Source organism: Culex quinquefasciatus, chromosome 1 (genome assembly GCF_015732765.1).
Source record: "Culex quinquefasciatus strain JHB chromosome 1, VPISU_Cqui_1.0_pri_paternal, whole genome shotgun sequence".
Lineage (NCBI taxonomy): Eukaryota > Metazoa > Arthropoda > Insecta > Diptera > Culicidae > Culex > Culex quinquefasciatus.
In genome coordinates, this window is record NC_051861.1 from 34,066,786 (window position 1) to 34,089,156 (window position 22,371).

Genomic DNA, 22,371 nt, shown 5'->3' on the forward strand with positions numbered 1-22,371 from the left:
TTCTACTTGGATTATAGACCTTTTCAAGGATTACATTTTTGTTTTTGGTTATTCTTTTTATATTTTTTGTTTGTAATATTTTTTTGATATTTTTATGTTTATCATGCTTTTTTGTGAAGTGTTTGCAGCGATTGAATTTCGTTAAAAAGTATAATAACCTTCCAAAAATAGTTTAAAAAAAATAAAAGTTGAAATTTGTTAGACCTTAAAAATAAAAAAAAACATATAAATATTATTTTCCAACTTATTTTTATCATGCAAATAAAACTTGCAATTTTGAACCAACTTATTAAAAATTTTCTTATCATTTTGATAATCAGCTTAAAAAAAATCAGTTCGTTTAATTTTGGATTGTTCGAAACATCATGATTGCACTTAAGAACAATATTCTTTTTTCATTCATTTGTTTAAAAATTAGCAAAAATTTACGATCTGAAGTACATAGGAAATCTAAACAAAACAGAGATTTTAAGAAAAAATATAAAGAGGATAGATAGATGCACGTTTTACACATGAGCAATTCTCTTAGATTTCGGTCAATCGTTTTTTTTTGTTTTTTTTTAATTCGGCTGAAATTTTTTTGTTGGCTTTGATATGCTTAAAAAATCCATTTTGCATCATTAGTTTGTCCATATAATTTTTCATACAAATTTGGCAGCTGTTCATTCAAAAGTGATTTATGAAAATTTGAAAATCTGTATCTTTTGAAGGAATTTTTTGATCGATTTGGTGTCTTCGGCAATGTTATAGGCATGGATAAAGACTGCCCTGAAAAAAATGATACACGGTAAAAAAAATCGGTGATTTTTTATTTCAATTTTTGACATTAAAACTTGATTGGCAAAAAACTCTATTTCTATTATTTTTTTATATGTTTTAGGGGACATCAAATGCCAACTTTTCAGACTTTTTTCACAAAAAAATTCAACTTCATTTTTCGATGTAAAATCGAATTTGCAATCAAAAAGTATTCCAGTGAAATTTTGGTAAAGTGCTCTGTTTTCAAATTATAGTCATTTTTAGGTAACATTTTGAAAATAGTCGCAGGTATTCATTTTTTAAAATAAGTATCCATGTTTGCCCACCCTTGAAAAAAAATTAAGACCTGAGAAAATTCTCTACATTTTGCCTTTTTGAACTTTGTTGATACGGTCCTTAGTTGCTGAGATATTGCCATGCAAAGATTTAAAAACAGGAAAATTGATGTTTTCCAAGTCTCACCCAATCAACCCACTATTTTCTGATGTCGATATCTGAGCAACTCATGGTCCGATTTTCAATATGAAACATTCGTGAAATTTTCCAATCTTTCCTAAAACTATATTTTTGAACATTTTAAATCAAGACTAACGTTTCAAAAGGGCGTAATATTGAATATTTGTCCCTTTTTTTAGTCTTGATTAAAAAAAATGAAAATATTGTTTTCGAACAGATCGGAAAATTTCACACATTTTTCATATTTTAACATTGAAAATCGGACCATTAGTTGCTGCGATATCGACATTATAAAATGGTGGGTTGTTTGGGTGAAGCTTAGAAAACATCAATTTTACTGTTTCTAAAATCTTTGCATGGCGATATCTCAGCAACTAAGGGTCGTTTCAACAAAGTTCACAAAAGCAATGTATAGAGAATTTTCAGCTCTTCATTTTTTTTTCAAATGTAGCAAACATGGGCACTAATTTTAATAAATGTAAAACTGCGACTTTTTTTCAAACAAATTACCTAAAAATATTATGATTTTTTTGAAAAAATCAGTATTGATTCAAAAATACACTATTTTTTTTAATTTTCATGTATGTTTTTTGCATGGACAGCTGCCAAATGTATATGGAAAATTATATGGACAAACTAATGATGCAAAATGGCTTCTTTGGGCATACCAAAGGCACCAAAAAAGCTTCAGCTGAATCAAAGAAAAAAGACCGATTTCGTAAAAAACTGCCCCTATTAAAAAATAATAATAATGCAGTATCTCTTGTTTTGCTAACTTACGATTGAAGAGTAGAATAATTTTTATTCAAAATTTAAAACAATAGCTTGAAATTAAATTTTAATATGTTCTTAATCAAAATCTTCAAAATTAATTAGCGACACACTTCTTGTTAATTTAATACTATTGCATGAATATTTTTACGAACCACCCCTGGGAGTTCCAGCACGCGTGCCAAACTCTTTAGAACAAAGGACTAATTGCGGCGCACTGCCGTGAAGCACCACCGCCGTGAATCTCCCCGTGCAAACACTTAACCTATCATTTAATGTGATTTACGCTCGCACAGTTCAGTCTGGTCCCCGGTGGTGCGTGAATAGTTGATGAGGAGAGCACAAATATTCAAATTTCCCGGTGGCCAATTGTTTAAGAGACGACGACGACGAGTCAGCAGCGGAAAATTGTCCCCCAAACCCTGACGACCCACGACACTGCAAATTTTAATTAGTCCGGATTAATTTTTGATTCCCTGGTCGAAAATTAAACAGCTTAATTTTACTACGCACTTTGGCGGGTTAGATTGAATTTTGTGTGGAATTTCAGCCGGAGCTTTGCATCGCCGTCCGTCAGGGAGCTTAATCTTGATGGGTCGTTAAATGGCCACAAAAGTCAGAAACACATTAGGCGACTATAGTGGGGTTGAACGAGAGTCTGGGGACCGTATCGTTGGTGGACAATCTGTGCGGTCAACCGTGGGAGCAATGTCAGGGGTGACGTCACACAAATTTGTCAGTAAGCAGCTCGGAAGGCACGTCGACGGATAAAGCTTGTTTCTACTAGTCAAAAGCCCCAAAAATCAACCGCTTATCCTGGGATGAACCCGGCTGGGGAAAATCTTGCCAAGTCACGGCCTAAATCCACCGCGGTCAATGGGTGAACTGGAGCATGCCAAAGCTGCCCTTCAGAACCATACCGAGAGCCATCATCGAGTGTGGAGATGAAACATCAAACGCAACCGGTTGAATCATTTCCGTTGCGTTAGTTTGAACACGGCGTAAAACGTGCGTTCGTGCGTTATTCACTAATTAAGATGGTCGATGAACCATAAACTTGACACTGGAAACTTTTTGCTGCAAGTGTGTTGGCCGAATCAGTTAAGATATTTGTTTATGGTCAAGTTACACGCGGTGCCAAATTAATTCCCCGTGCGTCTTTGCATGCAATAAAATTCTAAATTTTTGCCCCGAGATTGTTAATGCTTCCGGAATTAAATTGAGTTGTTTGGTCGAACTGCAAGTGCAGTTTCGTGGGAACGTGAACGCTCATTGAAAGTCATAGCAAGTGGTGAACACTGGAAACATTTTTGTGACCTGTTGTACTAAAATAAATTGCTTGCTCACTTCCATTTAACCATATGAAATACTCCAATGAATTTTTGAATGTTTAAATATAACCAACATACTTGGGTTATTTTCTCGTGAACCCCAAAGTTTGAAATATTGATGTTTCTACACGGAAAAAATAGTTCTCAAAATCGTGAACAAGCGTTCATGAAAATGGGAACCACGAACAAAGTGTTCAAATTCCATGGTACGTTTTTGGAAATCGTACCATGGGATTTGAACACTTTGTTCGTGGTTCCCATTTTCATCAACGCTTGTTCACGATTTTGGGAACTCTTTTTTTCTCCGTGTACGCATTAATTTTAGATTTAGTAATCAAACCCAAGTAATATTTTTTTCCAGGAGTTCTACAAGAGCTCTTCAAGATAGCTACAGCATAGCAGTTTGGACCGCAGTAGGATAAAACTCTCTTCAAGTACTCTTCCAAACTCCTGAAGAAGTTTTGAAGAGAATTTTATCCTACCGCGGTCCAAACTGCTATGCTGTAGCTATCTTGAAGAGCTCTTGTAGAACTCCTGGAAAAAAATGTTACTTGGGAAATAGATCATGAGTTCTGAACAGTTGACTAGTGTTTAAATGTAATAAGTTTTGTATTTTTTGTAAACCCTTTTCAAAATATTTTGAAATATTATCAGTTCCGATTCAATTACACAACTAGACAATTTTGAGGTTGATGCCAGTAAACGCTTCAGTTTCGTCAAGGTATGAAATAAATAAAATTGTAAATCTGGATATAAATGATTAAGAAATCTAAATTATTCACTCTACAGCATGGCATTGGCGTTCTTGATTGCGAGATTCCTACTAGGTGTCCGAAGGCTTGATTGTTGAGGCAATTGCAAACCTCTTTTTACCCCTTAGCATCCATCCACCCCGCGATTCGAACTGACGAACTATGGATTGTGAATCCAACTGCCTACTACCAGCGACTCCACCGAGACCTGGACTGAGCTTACGACCTAACCCTCTAGGTTAGACCGGGGCCAACATTTACTTCCCCGTCCGACGGAAGGCGTGATCAGAAAAATCTCGTCTCGAAAAATGCCACCGGGACCGTCTGGGATCGAACCCAAGCCGACTGGGTGAGAGGCAACCACGCTTGCCCTCCACCACGAATCATCTTAATCATCAAAGGTTCAATAATCATAAGGTTTGTAAGGGGTTTCCGGTAATCGATTTTTTTTTTGCATGATAAAATGCGTCTGTTTGGGTGAGAGTTTTTAAGCAAGAACTGTAATTAAAAAAAAAAAAATTACAAATGTTGCAAATATTTATCAAGTTTTTTTGCTTCCCCCTCCCCCCCTCGTCGCCTATCTTTTGTGTCTAAAACAGCTAAGGAAAATAAAGGGCTCGGAGATATGATTTTTTGAAAAACGTAAATTTCAAAATATTATGAGTTCTAGTAAATTTTTGATGTACAGTACCGCGCAATAGTAGTTTATGCAACATGTTGCAAAAAGAAGATCGTTTTCAGCACGAGTCGTACTTTTATCCGAGTTTGATAAATACGAGTGCTGAAAAAAAAAATAAAAAAGTTTCGCAACGAGTTACAGGCATCTTTTTTTTTTTAATTAAAAAAAAACATCTTTTGAATGGAATTGTCCAAGTAAATCCACCAATGGAATCAAATCAAAGTTCGAAAAGCATTACTTTTTGAAAAAATTCCATTCGAATCTTTTATGTTAAGTAGAGACTAATAGGCTTTTTGGCATTCTAGAACGACAAGAAAGGTATGTAGTTTCACGACTGAACTGCAAAAAAGGTTTTTTATCCGCAAAAAAAAAAAATGTTTGCCATTCCGTCGTAAAACTACATACTTTTACTGTCATTCTTTAACGATGAAACAGCCTACTTTTCTGAGCCAAAAATAACAGAATCGAATAGTTACCCTTTTCAAAACAAATGCTGAAAAGTTCTACTTTTCAGCACTGAAATGGATGCTGAAAAGATGAACTTTTCAGCACTTGTTTGGAAAGTTATACATTTCCATTTTTTAAACGATTCATTGACTCAATGTTCAGACAATTGTGCTATAGAGCAGTTCTCTACGGAATCGGTCTTTTATCTTTAATTTTAATTTTTGTATTTTTAATCCGGTTGAAACTTTTTGGTGCCTTCGGTATGCCCAAAGAAACCATTTTGCATCATTAGTTTGTCCATATAATTTTCCATACAAATTTGGCAGCTGTCCATACAAAAATGATATGTGAAAATTCAAAAATCTGTATCTTTTGAAGGAATTTTTTGATCGATTTGGTGTCTTTGGCAAAGTTGTAGGTATGGATATGGACTACACTAAAAAAAATGATACACGGTAAAAAAAAATTGGTGATTTTTAATTTAACTTTTTGTCACTAAAACTTGATTTGCAAAAAAACACTATTTTAATTTTTTTTATTTTTTGATATGTTTCAGAGGACATCAAATGCCAACTTTTCAGAAATTTCCAGAATGGGCAAAAAATCTTTGACCGAGTTATGATTTTTTGAATCAATACAGATTTTTTCAAAAAATCGAAATATTGGTCGCAAAAATTTTTCAACTTTATTTTTCGATGTAAAATCGAATTTGCAATCAAAAAGTACTCTAGTGAAATTTTGATGAAGTGCACCGTTTTCAAGTTAAAGCCATTTTTATGTAACTTTTTTCAAAATAGTCGCAGTTATTTATTTTTTAGAAATAGTGCCCATGTTTGCACACTTCTGAAATATTTTTGAAAAGCTGAGAAAATTCTCTATCTTTGCTTTTTCGGACTTTGTTGATACGATCCTTAGTTGCTGAGATATTGCCATGCAAAGGTTAAAAAACAGGAAAATTGATGTTTTCTAAGTCTCACCCAAACAACCCACCATTTTCTAATGTCGATATCACAGCAACTATAGGTCCGATTTAAAATGTTAAAACATGAAACATTCGTGAAATTTTCCGGTCTTTTCGAAAAAAATATTTTCGAAAAATTTAAATCAAGACTAACATTTCAAATGGGCGTAATCTTGAAAACATCAATTTTCCTGTTTTTTAACCTTTGCATGGCAATATCTCAGCAACTAAGGGTCGTTTCAACAAAGTCCGAAAAAGCAAAATATAGAGAATTATCTCAGCTTTTCAAAAATATTTTTTTCAATAGTGGGCAAACATGGGCACTATTTTCAAAAAATGAAAAACTGCGACTATTTTCAAAAAAGTTACCTAAAAATGGTTATAACTTGGAAACGGTGCACTTTATCAAAAATTTACTAAAGTACTTTTTGATTGCAAATTCGATTTTACATCGAAAAATGCAGTTGAAAAATTTTTGCGACCAATATTTCGATTTTTTGAAAAAATCTGTATTGATTCAAAAAGTCATAACTCGGTCAAAGATTTTTTGCCCATTCTGGAAATTTCTGAAAAGTTGGCATTTTATGTCCTCTAAAACATATCAAAAAATAAAAAAATAAAAATAGTGTTTTTTTGCAAATCAAGTTTTAGTGACAAAAAGTGAAATTAAAAATCACAAAAAAAATTTTACCGTGTATAATTTTATTTTTCCAGTGTAGTCCATATCCATACCTACAACTTTGAAGACACCAAATCGATCAAAAAATTCCTTCAAAAGATACAGATTTTTGAATTTTCACATATCATTTTTGTATGGACAGCTGCCAAATTTGTATGGAAAATTATATGGACAAACTAATGATGCAAAATGGCTTCTTTGGGCATACCGAAGGCACCAAAAAAGTTTCAACCGGATTAAAAAATACAAAAAAAATCGAATGACCGAAATCTCAGAGAATTGCTCTATAACTCTATTCAAAGAGTGTTTTTCGGAATTGCAAAAAAAAAAAACGTTGTATGGAACTCGTTGCAAAACTTGATTTTTTCATCACTCGTAGTATTCATCCATCACCGAACCTCGTTGGATAAGATGGAAATGTATGACTCGCTTTGAAACGTTGAAATTTTGGCCTGATATTTGTACTTTTTTTTCTCCTCCCCCATCTCGCCAGTGCCGAGAGACAAACACTTTAAAAGATATCCCGGGCAGACGGTAATAACAAAATTGATAATATTTCAATAACAAATCCTGTTAAAATAACAAAAAGTGTTATTATTTTAACCTGAAGTTCAACTTCAAGAAGAAAAAATAATAACAGTTTCTGATAAAATAACAAAATTTGGTATTGAAGTGATATTATATTGAAAATGTTTAATAACACGCCAATAAGAGGAAATGTTATACATTTCAAAAACTCTCCTAATAACAAAATTTGTTATTCGTTCGGTATACTGACTTAGAAATAAAATTACCACAAATCGCACAAATGGAAAAGTTTCTAAGTGTCCATAACACAATCTGTTATTATTTTTTCTTTTGTTAAATATGTTTAGATCTTTGGGATAATTTTGTCTAATTTCGTCGGGGTCAATATTTTGACCCCGATGGGGTCAAGCTTTTGAAATGGGGTCCTTAAGCTAAAATTATTCTAAAAGTTGAAATTTTGGAAGTTGATTTTTAAATTATTTGATATACCCCTAAGGGACATTGCTAAAATTGGCTAGAACTATGGGATAATTTTTACCAATTTCGTCGGGGTCATTATTTTGGCCATGAAATGGGGTCCTTAAGCTAAAATTATTCTAAAAGTTGAAATTTTGAAAGTTGATTTTTTTATTATTTGATATACCCCTAAGGGACTTTGTTAAAATTGGCTAGAACTATGGGATAATTTTGACCAATTTCGTCAGGGTCATTATTTTGGCCATGAAATGGGGTCCTTAAGCTAAAATTATTCTAAAAAGTTGAAATTTTGAAAGTTGATTTTTTTAATTATTTGATATACCCCCTAAGGGACTTTGCTAAAATTGGCTAGAACTATGGGATAATTTTTACCAATTTCGTCGGGATCATTATTTTGGTCATGAAATGGGGTCCTTAAGCTAAAATTATTCTAAAAAGTTGAAATTTTGAAAGTTGATTTTTTAAATTATTTGATATACCCCCTAAAGGACTTTGTTTAAAATGGTTAGAACTATGGGATGATTTTGACCAATTTCGTCGGGGTCATTATTTTGGCCATGAAATGGGGTCCTTAAGCTAAAATTATTCTAAAAAGTTGAAATTTTGAAAGATGATTTTTTTAATTATTTGATATACCCCCTAAGGGACTTTGTTAAAATTGGCTAGAACTATGGGATAATTTTGACCAATTTCGTCAGGGTCATTATTTTGGTCATGAAATGGGGTCCTTAAGCTAAAATTATTCTAAAAAGTTGAAATTTTGAAAGTTGATTTTTTAATTATTTGATATACCCCCTAAGGGACTTTGTTAAAATTGGCTAGAACTATGGGATAATTTTGACCAATTTCGTCAGGGTCATTATTTTGGCCATGAAATGGGGTCCTTAAGCTAAAATTATTCTAAAAAGTTGAAATTTTGAAAGTTGATTTTTTAATTATTTGATATACCCCCTAAGGGACTTTGCTAAAATTGGCTAGAACTATGGGATAATTTTTACCAATTTCGTCGGGGTCATTATTTTGGCCATGAAATGGGGTCCTTAAGCTAAAATTATTCTAAAAGTTGAAATTTTGAAAGATGATTTTTTAATTATTTGATATACCCCTAAGGGACTTTGTTAAAATTGGCTAGAACTATGGGATAATTTTGACCAATTTCGTCAGGGTCATTATTTTGGTCATGAAATGGGGTCCTTATGCTAAAATTATTCTAAAAAGTTGAAATTTTGAAAGTTGATTTTTTTAATTATTTGATATACCCCCTAAGGGACTTTGCTAAAATTGGCTAGAACTATGGGATAATTTTTACCAATTTCGTCGGGATCATTATTTTGGTCATGAAATGGGGTTTCAAGCTAAAATTAATCCGATAAATTAACTTTTGAGAGTTCTTTTTTTATTTTGTTATATTCCCTAACGGAATTGATTTATTTATTGGGAATTTTTGAAGTGTGAATAACAAAAACTGTTATTATTTTCACAGAGCCAGGAAGTCGGAGCTGACGTTGAAGTTCGAGCTGGAGTGTGACCTCGGAGACTGCATCGGATTCATCTAATTTTCAGCAACTTTTACTTGGAGTCGGAATCTGTGAAGTCGGGTATTTTGGAGAGCTAAAGTCGTCGTTGACGTCATATCCTGCATCCAGAGTCGGAGTTGTCTTCAAAGTATGGATTCAAAGTCGCTTGGAGGTACCCGACTCTGCAGCCCTGACTAGTACAGAGGAGTTATGGCAACTGCAGGTTTATTTGCAAATTACAAATAAACCAAAACAATAACTTTTTTGTTATGGAGACATACCAGTTCAATAACATTTTTGTTATTATGCTGCTCCACCTCTCCGCACAAAATAACAAATCTTGTTATTCCTTCATGATTCCTTCTGTGTTATTGGTTTGTTATTGCAATAACAACATAATAACAGTTTAAGTTATTCTTCGAACAAATCTTTGTTATTGATTTTTGTTATTTTAACAACTAATCCGATCATCCCAATAACATATTTCGATCTTCTCACAATATCAATAACTGACCTTCCCAAGTTATTTCCGTCTGCTCGGGATCTGCATCGACATAATTTAACTATCGACAAATAAAAAACGTGTGCTTATATTTTGTGAATAGTTGCACTTGTTAACTTTTGTTAACCTTTCCATTCCTAACTTGTTGAGCATCAGCTTCAGTTCCCAAAATTCAACTTCAATCCGAAGTCATTCAGTTAAACCCGTGCAATGTTGACACTTGTCATACAAAAAGTTGTTTGATCCGATTCTTGCCGCAGCCTGCACTTGTGACAAAATTTCTTTGAATTTTAGTCTAATGAAGTTTGTCACGAGACATACAACGTTCGTTGATCCCTCAAACACTGTGAGTGAGTTTGTTGCACATTTTTTTTCTTGCAGCATAATCAAATATGTTGCCTCTTTATATCAAACAAAGCAAATCTCCCAAATTTATTAACACTTGCGAAGGTTGCAATTTGGTTCCGCAACAAATCAGATAACATCCACTTTTGATGAGGACCTCGTAAAACAAACACCTCGCGGGGTAGTTAATTCGCTCCAAAACAAATCGTGGCGAATTTGCTCGCTGTCAATGCTAATTAAATTTCCACTAACTTAACACATTTGAACACCGTTTTTGTTTGGTACCGCTGATTAACAGCTCCTAAATAAAGAATTTTATGCTGCGTTGGTTTCGAGAGCTGTTGGCGCAATGACGATGCCTTCGAACGGAGGAAGGTTGTTCCTTGTTTTGCGACGATCGGTTCTCCAACCTCCGCACACAAAAGCCACGACGGGGAATGGAAGATGTGTGCCGTCATGTCATTCCTTTCACCTGATTCACCTGACCCGCGTGAGGTGAGTCGTGTGTGTGTGTGTAATCAGCAGCGCACCATCTTTGCGTGTTTTTTTCTTCTCCACACACCTTGCACATTCTTTGCGTGTAAATCTACTTGAAAAATCAATTAAAATGTTCTCTCAAGCGTTCTTGGTGAAGTTTTGAAGAAAGGAGCAGAACAGAACAAAGTGAGCGGGAGGAAAAAAAATGTCATCATACTTGTGGAGAAGGGTGTGGGGATGTGCAAAAAGAAGATTTATGTGATTCATAAGTGAGTCCGCACTCTCCTTCTTTCGAAAATGCGTCAGCTCTTGAATTTCAGGTCCGAGATTTTTTGCAAGGAAGTTGATTTTCCTTGCCAAAAATGCAACTTAAAATTGTTATTTTAGTTGGGTAATTCTTTACCAACTCACACAAAATCTAGACAAGTTGTCCCGACCCCTCTACGATTTGCGTGAAACTTTGTCCTAAGGGATAACTTTTGTCCCTGATCACGAATCCGAAGTCCGTTTTTTGATACCTCGTGATGGAGGGGCGGTACAACCCCTTCCATTTTTGAACATGCGAAAAAAGAGGTGTTTTTTAATAATTTGCAGCCTGAAACGGTGATGAGATAGAAATTTGGTGTCAAAGGGACTTTTATGTAAAATTAGACGCCCGATTTGATAGCATACTCAGAATTCCGAAAAAATATAGTTTTCATCGAAAAAAACACTAAAAAAGATTTGAAAATTCTCCCATTTTCCGTTACTCGACTGTAAAAAATTTTGGAACATGTCATTTTATGGGAAATTTAATGTACTTTTCGAATCTACATTGACCCAGAAGGGTCATTTTTTCATTTAAAACAAAATTTTTCATTTTAAAATTTCGTGTTTTTTCTAACTTTGCAGGGTTATTTTTAAGAGTTTAACAATGTTCTACAAAAATGTAGAGCAGAAAATTACAAAAATTTTGATATAGAAGCATAAGGGGTTTGCTTATAAAAATCACGAGTTATCGCGATTTTACGAAAAAAAAACAAAGTTTTGAAGAAGTTGGACGTCATGGCCGTTCGCGGTCACTCGCGACAGACACGGATTACGAAACAAAGAGAAACGCAAAAAGTAACTTTTTCATAACTTTTTTTTAGTAAATCGCGATAACTCGTGATATTTATAAGCAAACCCCTTATGTCTATATATCAAAATTTTTGTAATTGTAAACCCGGCAAAGTAAGAAAAAACACGACATTTTTAAATGAAAAATGTTCTTAATGAATAAATTACCCTTCTGAGTCAATGTAGATTAGAAAAGAACATCAAATTTCCCATAAAATGCCATGTTTCAAATTTTTTTACAGTCAAGTAACAGAAAATGGCAGAGTTTAAAAAAATAGTGTTTTATTCGATGAAAAATACGTCGTTTTTCGGAATTCTGAGTACGCCATAAAATCGGGTGTCCAATTTTACAAAAAATGTTCCTTTGACACCAAATTTCTATCTCATCACCATTTCAGGCTGCAAATTATTGAAAAACACCTCTTTTTCCACATGTTCAAAAATTGAAGGGGTCGTACCGCCCCTCCGTCACGAGATATCAAAAAACGGACCTCGGATTCGTGATCAGGGATAAAAGTAACCCTTAGGACAAAGATTTACGCAAATCGAAGGGGGGGTCGGGGCAACTGCTGTGTGAGTTGGCGGAGAATTACCCAGGTTTAACATCCCGGGCAGACGGCAATAACAACATTCATGTTATTTCAATAACAAGTATTGTGAAAATAGCCGAAAATGTTATGGAATCTTCTGAAACAATCCATTTTTGAGCAATTCCAGCACAAATCAGGAATTTTTCTGATACTTTTGTACCCGACCCTCTCCGATTTCAATGAAACTTTGTAGACATGTTATCCTAGGCCTAACATTTGAGAAGGGCGTAAGGTATTTAAATATTTTTGTATTCTGTAATTTAAAAATTACTGTATCTCGAAGCCGTTGCATCGTATCAAAAAGTGGTCAAAGACAAATTTGAAGGAAATTGGACGGGCTTTCTGAAAAAAATACACTGAAACAAAAATACACGCCACATCTATGAGATTTTTTGATTTTGAAGTCTAAAACTTAAATTTGAAGATGATGTCACGATTTTTTTTTTCGTTAAAATTTTTTGAGGAAATAGCCTAAGATGTTACTAAAAGACTGACGAAAAATGCAGGATGGTATGTCTCTCCTAAAAAAATACAAAAATCATTTACTAAAACTGTTTTTTTTTTTAAAAGTGGTCTAAACGTTAAAATTTTTAAAAACCGGTAGTGGGAATCGATTTTCCAGACAATTTTACATAAAAGTCTCCGTATTGATCATTGTCCTATGTCCAATCCTTGGGAAGATACAGCGGTTTTAAAAATAAAAATGTTGAAAAAAAACGGGATTTTTTGTGGTTTTTGACAATTTCTATATGACAGACTTGGTTTTTCAGTCTCGTAAATATTTTTAACGGAAAGCTCGTCCAATTTCCTATAAGTTTGTCTTTGATAGCATTTCAATTGGATGTAAGGGCTTACAGATATAAGCTTAATTACATTGCTTATAACTGAAAATAGAATATTTTTTTCAGTGTGGTAGAAACCAGGATAGTAAATTTGATTACGTAAATATAAAAACGATATAAATCAAAAAGCTGTCAAAAGAAAACTTATGGGAAATTGGACGAGCTTTCTGGTAAAAATATTTACGAGACTGAAAAACCAAGTCTGTCATATAGAAAATGTCAAAAACCACAAAAAATCCCGTTTTTTCAACATTTTTATTTTTAAAACCGCTGTATCTTCCCAAGGATTGGACATATAAGACAATGGTCAATATGCAGACTTTGATGTAAAATGATCTGGGGAATCGATTCCCACTACCGGTTTTTAAAAATTTTGACGTTTAGACCACTTTTCAAAAAAAACAGTTTTAGTAAATGGTTTTTGTATTTTTTTAGGAGATACATACCATCCTGCATTTTTCGTCAGTCTTTTAGTAACATCTTAGGCTATTTCCTCAAAAATTTTGAACGAAAAAAAAATCGTGACATCACCTTCAAATTTCAAAATTTCAAAATCAAAAATTCTCATAGATGTGGCGTGTATTTTTGTTTCAGTGTATTTTTTTCAGAAAGCCCGTCCAATTTTCTACAAGTTTGTCTTTGACTACTTTTTGATACGATGCAACGGCTTCGAGATACAGTAATTTTTAAATTACAGAATACAAAAATATTTAAATACCTTACGCCCTTCTCAAATGTTAGGCCTAGGATAACATGTCTACAAAGTTTCATTGAAATCGGAGAGGGTCGGGTACAAAAGTATCAGAAAAATTCCTGATTTGTGCTGGAATTGCTCTTTTGCAGAAAATTTAAATAACTGTTTATGTTTTCACAACAAAATTTGTTATTGGTCTGATACTGGTTGAAAGCCAAAACAACTTTTAAATTACATTTTCTGTTATGGAAAAAACTGTTATTAGGATGATAGGATTAGTTTTCAAAATTACCAAAAAAAATTAGCAATAAAATGTTCGAAGAATCTTTTTTCTTATCTATCTTATTTTCTTATCTTGGGCAGACGGTAATAACAAAATTAATATTTTTTTAATAACAAGTCCTGTTAAAATAACAAAAAGTGTTCCCGGGCAGACGGTAATAACAAAATTCATGCCATTTCAATAACAAATATTGTTAAAATAACAAAAAGTGTTATGGAATCTTCTTGAAAAATCCATTTTTGCGTAAGGGTTTAATAACAGTTTATGTTATCATAACAAAATTTGTTATTGGTCTGATATTGGTTGACAGCCAAAACAACTTTGGAATAACATTTTTTGTTATGGAAGAATACCTACAACTGTTATTAGGATGATTGTATTAGTTGTTAAAATAACAAAAAATAATAACAAAGATTTGTTCGAAGAATAACTAAAAATTTTATTAGCCTGTTATTACAATAACAATCCAATAACAAAAAATCATAACGAAGAATAACAATTTGTGTTACAAAGAACATAAAATTTTATTGGCCTGGTATTTCCAAATTTCAAAAAATGTTATTCCCACGTTATTTCCGTTTGCTCGGGTTTTTATTTTATCCTGAATTTCAACTTCATGAAGAAAAATTAATAACAGTATCTGATAAATAACAAGATTTGGTATTGAAGTGATATTATATTGAAAATTTTAAATAACACGCTAATAAGAGGAAATGTTATACATTTAAAAACTCTCCTAATAAAAAAAACTTGTTATTCGTTTGGTATTCTGTCTTTTAAAATAACATCGCACAATCGCACAAATGGAAATGTTTTTAAGTGTCCATAACACAATCTGTTATTATTTTTTCTTTTGTTACATATTAAGATCTTTGGGATAAGTTTGTCCAATTTCGTTGGGGTCATTTTTTAAGCTAAAATTATTGTAAAAAGTTGAAATTTTGATAATTGATTTTTTTGAATAATTTTATTTACCCCCTAAGCAACTTTGCTAAAATTGGCTAGAACTATGACAAAATTTTGATAAAATTATTTTGAATGTTGATTTTTTATTAAATTTTGTTATATTCCCTCAGGGAATCGATTTCTGCTAATTTTCAGCATCTTTTACTTGGAGTCGGAATCTGTGAAGTCGAGTATTTTTGGAGAGCTGAAGTCGTCGTTGACGTTATATCCTGCATCCAAGGTCGGAGTTATCTTCAAAGTATGGTTTCAAAGTCGCTTTAAGGTAACCAGTTATGGCAACTGCAGGTTTATTTGCCGGAGTCCCAAGTAATAATTACAAATTGTTACAGTTCTCGGGCATGTACGTGTGTCAAATGCGTTCTGACCTGAAATCCCTTTGACCAGTTGTCGCACTAACATCAATTTTCAAGGTGTGTCAAGATAGCAAAACAAGATTGAAACTTCCTCCATATAAAAAGTGACAAAAATGCGCGGAATGAGTTTTTTCGGGTTTATTGAATATCTCAGGGTTGAAATTGAAAAAAAAACCTGCGATAAGGTAGCACGACAGCGACGATATATTGGGTTTAGTTTAAAGTTTTTAAACCATAGTGGAAAATCATTCTTTGAAATTTCGATGTATTTATCAAAAAAGAAAAGCAATAAAAGTACTTCATTTCCAGTGCACATTCTGGTTTCAAAACCGCAACAAATAACGTTCCGAGCCCCAAACCCGTCATTAACCGAACAGTACCTGTTGTAAATATTTTCGGCCCGATGTTCCAGGCTCGAGGTGGTTCCCGTTGCAGGGTCCTTGGCCCGAAATTGCTACCCCAGAAGGGACAGGTTTTGGCAGGCAGAACCCGTTCGTTTGATGGAGGGCACACGCGAACCACTCAAAGTTAAGTGAACCACATTAAATTTACTTCGGCTTCTGGTGGGGCTGTTTTTTTTCCTCGGAATCGTGGTTATTACATTTTTGGATGCTGCGTGGCCAGGGGTGTGAAAAACTTGAGGTTTTTCTCACATTGAATTTGATAATTTAAGGAGATAAATGGTTTTTTTACATTCACGAAAGTCGTAAATTTTCTAATCACATTTACAAATTGCATTATCGGCCACCATTTTGACGTTCCGAAAAAAACGCGTGACCTTGAATAAACAAAAACTAGAGCACGCAATGTAAACAATAACAAACACGTTTTGTTTGGTTGACCATTCTGAGCATTGTCCCGAAGTTTGGTCGAATTTGGTCGCCGGAGTCCCGAGTTATAATTTCAAATGGGTACGGTAGTCGGGCATGTACGTGTGTCAAACGTGTTCTGGCCTGAAATCCCTTTGGACAGTTGTCGCACGATAGCACGACAATATTGAAACTTCTTTTTCGGTATTTATTTAATATCTCTGGATTGAAAACGAATGTCGGGGATCTGTGAAGGTCAAAAAGTGAGGCATTGAGAGCTGGCGTTCTTATTCAATTGAATGAACATGAACTCATGAGTGAATTGAGAACTCCCTTTTGAGAGTGTAGCTACTAAATTTTTTGATAGAAATTTTAAAATTGTTTTCGTTTTCTTTCCCTAATCAGATGCAAAATTGTCAAAAACTAAGCAAGTGATCGTGAGTGATTGATTCTTGGCAAAATTCCCACCTCTGTCAATCACACCAAGCTCACCTGACTGACGGTGGTTTGGGCGGTGCCCAAATTGATATAATTATGATTGATTTACATTTTCCCGAGACCTCCCCGCAAAATTTCACCTTTCCCGTCAAATGAGAAGGGGGGGGGGGATCGCTTACAAACATATCCTTTACCACCGACATCGGTGGCAGTGGTTGGTTCGCCTAATTTATGCTCATCTTTCTGCAGCGTTTTTTTTTGCTTTCTCGTGTTATGTTGCCGAAAATCAGAAAAAAGAGTGAAAGAGTAAAAAAGTGGACCCCATCAGGCTTGAGTGAAATTATGTTATGTGCAATTATGGTAAACGTCAGTTGTGTTAAAGATTTAATTCGATAACAGGGGATTTCATGGCTGGATGCACACGAACACGCACGGCAAAAAAACGGGTGTCGAATAACGAGAAGCAAAGTGATTTCAATTTTCCGGATTGAGTGCCTGGTCGTCGGAGGAGGAGCAAGCGCAGGAATCTCATTTATTTTTGTGGTTTTTCGTGGGCCGAAATTGAGGAAAGGATGATTTTCGTTTATCACTTGAGTTGTTTTTTTTTGGCGATGGCTTACTGTTTGATTGTAAGAAGTGAAAATGACTGTGAAAAGTCAAATTTTAAGTACTCATATAAGTGTTATAATGATTTTGTCAGCACTGTTTTTTTGCTGATAAAGCCATTGCAATTTTATTTTAAGTTTCTGTTCCTCCCTCCCTGAAAAACAAAATCTTACAAAATGATAAAAAAAACATTTATTCACGTTTATTTTTGTATTTAAATCAAATAGGACACTTTTGGAAATTTTGGAAATTTTGAATTTTTAGACCATAGATATGGAAAAGGCATTTTACTTTAGTGTTTTCATAAATTCAAGTTTATGGACAAAAAAAATTAAACAGCTAGCCATGGTTTCAAAATTTCAATGAAAAACATGTAAAATGCATTTCATCAGTACAGTCGTTTTGGAATTATTGGTTTTCAAAAAAAGGCGATTTTTTTCCGAAAATAATGTTTTTGCGGTAGGTACTGTGTGGAGACATTTCCCAAAACTTCAAACTATTTTTTTATTTTTTTCAATCATGCTTGAAGTGGTTAATTCATTTCATCACTACAGAATTAAAAAAGAAAGTTAAAAAAGCAAAAGACAAAAGGGGAGTGCAAAAGGGGACAGTGCAATTTTTTTTTCTCCCTCCACATTTTGCCTAATTAATTAATTAGGAATTAATGCATCAAACTGAATTAATGCATCAAACTGAAATACTCACTTAACAAACATGTTAAATCGATTATAAAATATTAAGAATGCATTGTTTTAAGTTGTTAGCATTTCATGAAATAAGGCACTTTTGGGTTTTGTTTAGAAAATTATAAATTTTAGGAAAACAGATTGAAAAAAGATTTTCAATAAAGAAAATATTTTGTTTTCAAAAATTTATTGATATTTAATTCAACTATAATAATGTAAAAGAGCAGTTCTCTACGGATAAGGTCTTTTTTCTTCAATTTTAATTTTTGTATTTATTAATCCGGCTTAAACTTTTTTGGTGCCTTCGGTATGCCCAAAGAAGCCATTTTGCATCATTAGTTTGTCCATATAATTTTCCATACAAATTTGGCAGTTGTCAAAAATGATATGTAAGAATTCAAAAATCTGTATCTTTTGAAGGAATTTTGGATCGATTTGGTGTCTTCAAAGTTGTAGGTATGGATATGGACTACACTGAAAAAAAATGATACACGGTAAACAAATTTTGATGATTTTTAATTTCACTTTTTGTCACTTAAACTTGATTTGCAAAAAAACACTATTTTTATTTTTATTATTTTTTGATATGTTTTAGGGGACAACAAATGCCAACTTTTCAAAAATTTCTAGAATGGGCAAAAAATCTTTGACCGAGTTATGATTTATTGAATCAATACATTTTTTTAAAAAAATCGAAATATTGGTCGTAAAAATTTTTCAACTTATTTTTTTACGTAAAATTGATTTTGCAATCAAAATCGTCGTTTTCAAGTTATAGCCATTTTTATCTATTTTTTCAAAATAGTCGCAGTTATTGATTTTTTAAAAGTAGTGCCCATGTTTGCCCACTTTTGAAAAAAAATATTTTTGAAAAGCTGAGAAAATTCTCTATATTTTGCTTTTGCGGACTTTGTTGATACGACCCTTAGTTGCTGAGATATTGTCATGCAAAGGTTAAAAAACAGGAAAATTTATGTTTTCTTAGTCTCAGCAACTAATAGTCCGATTTACAATGTTCAAATATGAAACATCCGTGAAATTTTCCGATTTTTTCGAAAAAAATATTTTCAAAAATTTTGAATCAAGACTAACATTTCAAAAAGACCAATCATTCAATAATCCGCCCTTTTGAAATGTCAGTCTCGATTTATTTTTTTTGGAAATATTTTTCTCTAAAAGATCCATATTCATACCTATATAGAAAAATGAAATTGAAAAAAAATTGCGATCAATGTTTCGATTTCTTGAAAAAATGGTATTGATTTAAAAAATCATAACTCGGTCAAAGATGTTTAGCCCATTCTGAAAATGTCTGAAAAGTTGGCATTTGATGTCCTCTTAAATATATAAAAAAATAAAAAAATAGTGTTTTTTGCAAACAAGTTTAAGTGACAAAAAGTGAAATAAAAAATCACCAAAAAAATTTTACTGTGCTTCATTTTTTTTCAGTGTAGTCCATATCCATACCTACAACTTTGCCGAAGACACCAAATCGATCAAAAAAATCCTTCAAAAGATACTGATTTTTGAATTATCATGTATCGTTTTTGCATGGACAGCTACCAAATTTGTATAGAAAATTATATGGATAAACTAATGATGCAAAATGGCTTCTTTGGGCATACCGAAGGCACCAAAAAAGTTTCAGTCGGGTTCAAAAATACAGAAAAAATCAAATGACCGAAATCTCAGAGAATTGCTCAAAAATCACTTTATGACAATTTTAGTAATATTAACCTCACATTTTTTTTAAAATAAAATCCATTTTTAGTGTCGATAATTTTTTAAAGTTTTAGTTGATGTTATTTTAAAATTAATTTTATGTTTAAATTCACGAAATGAATTTAATTTGGAATTTTTATGCTTAATGAAGTTAAAATTTCAACAAAACTCTCAGTGGTTTACCTTCATTGCGTTATTTACATTTTTCTATGTTTAATTTTAATGCTCAAACAGCTCAAAATTTAGGCGAAATTTTGAAATTTTCTGAAAAAAAGGTGTATATACTTTGAAATAAAAATTTAAATAACAATGCATTTTACACTAGTTTAGTTGTGGAGTTTTTTATTTGAAAAGGTCGAATAAACCAAATTTTCTTTTTTTCGCTTTTTGGGTGTTTTTTAAAACTCCTGACTCAAGGCGGTTTCAAAAACACCCAAAAAGCAAAACCTGGAAAAAAAACTCCAGAGTTGTTTTGCAATCATTAGTTTTTAGAAAATGTAAGATTTGACGAAAACAAAAAAAAAATGGCGTTAAAAAACTTTTGTCGGTACTGTACATTGAAATTAAAAAAAAATAAATCAAAACTTTCTTGAAGTAACCCAATCATTCTAAAAATGATTCTAAACGCAAAGAATGAATTTGAAATTGCATTGTGGGGAAATTAGTTGAAATTTTTAACTTATTTGAAAAAAAAATCTGATTTTTCGGACCGATTTTGGAGAACGAGAAGATTGTTTTAAAATATTTTTATCAGCCTTTGTATTAATTAATCTTTTTACCATTTCCTTAAAAAATTCTTCAGTTTTCACAATAAGAAACGAAAACTTTTTAAAACAGTTTAATTCAATGTTTAAACATATTGAGTACAGCCAATATGAAAATTTCATATTTCAACAAATAATTGTTCAACCAGTTCGCCTTCACTTACCTTACTAAATATCCGCGCCTTATTTTTCCTTCCGAAAAATTCCTCCCACTTGAAGTCACCAGAACTCCCGATCTCCGCACTAGTCACTGTCGCTGTTCCAAAAATAGCCTCCCTTTTTTCGAGCTCCGTTACGGTGCAATTTTTTCCCCAGGGACTTGTTGCACTCAAGTATCTTCCTTTGGCCGTTTAATCAAAGCACATTCACTTCCAAGGTTGTTTCCAATTGTGCACCCTCTCCTCCAAGTCAAGATCAATTTGCCCCCAAAACAGAGAGTTGTTGTTTGCTTTATTGAATCTGACCAAAGGGTCCTAATTTGCTTGGTCTCCGCTTTTCACTGCACTTCTCGGAAACATTCACTTTTTTTTTCCTCTTTGAATTTCACCAAAAGAGTCCAGGGGGGTGGACCTTCTTCCCTGGGAAAGAGTCCTGGGGAACTCTCGGGATCACCAGCACGAAACTCCGACTTCACACTTGCTTCTTCTGCCGGGAAGGACTCTTCCGCATCGCGGCGCAGACGGTTACAAAGTATTGGCTGAGCGCTGATTACAGCGGTTACTTATATACCTTTCAACGACGGCGACGACTCTTCCCGAACATCCGAAGAGAACTTGTCCAGCGCGCTGGCTAGATCATCATCATACCTTTGGGCGGCCTGTCGAACGCTACAAGAACAACGCCAACAACAACAGCCCCAGCAACCTTCTTCGGGTACACAAGAAACCGTTGCGATCGAGTCACGAGCATTCCCTGGAGAGGCGAATGAGAGAAGAGTCCAAAATTGGCAGAAAGTCCCGGATTTGCGCGCAACCCCAAACTCTCCCAGCGGGGAGAAGGCGCGCGACGATGGTCAAGTTCACGATCGCGATCATCACCGGGGCAACAGCAACAACATTCTCGCAAGTGAGGAGAGCGGAGAGAACGAAAGAATTAGGGAAGAGCGAGAATTGGCGAAGCGTGAGAGAGAGAGAGAGAACAAAAGTGTTGCGAAAAGGGTTCATCGAAGCATGCGAGCATTGGAAATCGCTAGCCAGTCAAGAATTGGCTGAAACTGGGATAAGACGCGACGATCAGCAGTGGTGGGTTGCGAGGTTGATGAGGACGCTTCCCCTAAGTATAGCTATTCGAATGAATGTAATAAAAAAAACTCGAATAAGAAATGCATCCTTTCCTCAAACTATCCCTCATCTCCAATATGGCCCATAAAAAATGCGACATGTTCATTTTTTCACAGTAAAATTGTTCTATTCTAAAATGTATTTAACAAACTGATTTTGTTATGTATCATGGTGTTAGTTTAGTATGTTTTGAAGATATTTTCATAACAGTTTTTTGCAGTTCGCCAAAATTGGGTATTGGTGGGCTACAATAATGGATGTATTTTTGTAACAAAATTTACCTTAATTTCATACCTTGTATCTTAAAAACGGAACAGTTTAAAATATCCAACTCTGTGCCAAAAGCATCGTCAGAAGTCCCTCTTAAATACGCCCAATCGGAAAAGTTCATAAATTTTTATAGAATTAGTCATTTTAGAGAAAAATGCAATTTGGGTTATCATTTTGAGTGATTCGGTCTAAATAAATTAATAACTTAAAACCTTTGTCGATGGTTCTTAAGAGTGCCCAACGGCTCTATACTGTTAAAAGTCATATCAGGGCATCTGTTAAAGTCAAT

General features: G+C 33.6%; 1 protein-coding gene across 1 annotated transcript in view; it reads right to left on the reverse strand.

Annotated features, from left to right (window-relative positions):
• The window catches only part of LOC6039615 (mucin-19), a 193,634-nt gene extending 172,417 nt beyond the window's left edge, over window positions 1-21,217 (reverse strand). The window contains exon 1 of the mRNA XM_038250259.1: window positions 20,697-21,217. The gene's annotated coding sequence lies outside the window, so the exon portion shown is untranslated. The remainder of the gene's footprint in view (window positions 1-20,696) is intronic.
• Between the last annotated feature and the right edge of the window lie 1,154 nt (window positions 21,218-22,371).